This window comes from Mustela lutreola, chromosome 6 (genome assembly GCF_030435805.1).
Source record: "Mustela lutreola isolate mMusLut2 chromosome 6, mMusLut2.pri, whole genome shotgun sequence".
NCBI lineage: Eukaryota > Metazoa > Chordata > Mammalia > Carnivora > Mustelidae > Mustela > Mustela lutreola.
In genome coordinates this window covers 125,174,894-125,176,374 of record NC_081295.1, presented here as the reverse complement: position 1 = coordinate 125,176,374, position 1,481 = coordinate 125,174,894, and the positions used below count along the sequence as shown (strand labels likewise).

At 34.7% G+C, this 1,481-nt stretch overlaps 1 non-coding gene across 1 annotated transcript; it reads right to left on the bottom strand.

The window, feature by feature from the left end:
• Positions 1–761: 761 nt before the first annotated feature.
• Positions 762–868, bottom strand: LOC131834935 (U6 spliceosomal RNA). The gene has a single exon (XR_009355027.1). It is a non-coding gene; the product is annotated as a U6 spliceosomal RNA (small nuclear RNA).
• Between the last annotated feature and the right edge of the window lie 613 nt (positions 869–1,481).

Here is a 1,481-nt window from a genome sequence, read left to right as displayed (position 1 = left end):
GTAACGAAATCCTGCCATTTGTGATGACGTGGATGGAACTAGAGGGTATTATGCTTGGCGAAATAAATCAATCTGAGAAAGACAACTATCATATGATCTCCCTGATATGATGAAGTGGAGATGCAACATAGACGGTTTCGGGCGTACGAAAAGAAAAATAAAAGAAGATGGGATTGGGAGGGAGACAAACCATAAAAGACTGAATCTCACAAAACAGACTGAGGGTTGCTTGGGGGAGGTGTGTTGGGAGAGGATGGTGGGGGTATGGACATTGGGGAGGGCATGTGCTATGGTGAGTGATGGTGAGTGCTGTGAAATGTGTAAACCTGGTGATCCACAGACCTGTACCCCTAGGGATAAAAACACATTATATGCTTATAAAAAATTTTTAAAAATAATTTAAAAATCCATTAAAGAAAAAACACACATTGCAAGCCCAGATCTAATCTCATATTCAATCAAAAAAGTTTGAAAGTTTTCACCTTAAAGATCAGAAACAAGACAAGTGTGTCCACTTTCACTACTCTCATTTGACATAGTACTGGATGTCCTAGCCAGAGAAACAAGGAACACAAAGAAATAAAAGACTCCAAAAAAAAAAAAAAGGAAGAAGTAAAATTTTCTTTTTTTGGATAACATGAACTTACATGTAAAATAATCCGAAAAACTTCACAAAAATATTTGAATAAACAAATTTAGTAAAGCTGCCAAATACAAGATCAATATATAAAAGAGAAGAATTTTGTTTTGTTTCGTTTTTTTTTAATATGGAATGCTTCCCAGTTTTTCATGTCATCCTTGTTCAGTGATCACGCTAATCTTATCTGCATCATTCCAATTTTAGTATATGTGCTGCCAAAGTAAGCACAAGACAGTAGCATTTTAACACTCTAATGATGAACTATCTGAAAAAATAAAGAGAATAATCTAATTCACAATAGCATCAAAAATAATAAAATACTTAGGAAAAGATTTAACTAAGAAGATGAAAGATCTGTACCCCATAAACTATGACATTGATAAAGAAATTGGAGACACAAATGGAATGATAGCTCATATTTATGAATGGTAATAATTATCATTGTTAAAATGTCCATACTACCGAAAACCATCTGTAAATTCAATTCCTATAAAAAAGCCAATGTTAGGGGCGCCTGGGTGGCTCAGGTTATGATCCCAGGGTACTGGGATCAAGCCCCGCATCAGGCTCTCTGCTCAGCAGGAAGAGCCTGCTTCCTCTTCTCTCTCTGCCTGCCTCTCTGTCTGCTTGTCATCTCTCTCTGTCAAATAAATAAATAAATAATCTTTTAAAAAATCCAATTTTTTTTACAGAAGTAAGTAAAGAATCCTAAAATTTATATGAGACCATAAAAGACAACAAATAATCAAAGCAGTTCTGAGAAAGAATGAGGAAGAGAAATTACACTTCTTGATTTGAAACTATACTACAAAGCCCTCATGCTCAAAACAATAAAGTATAC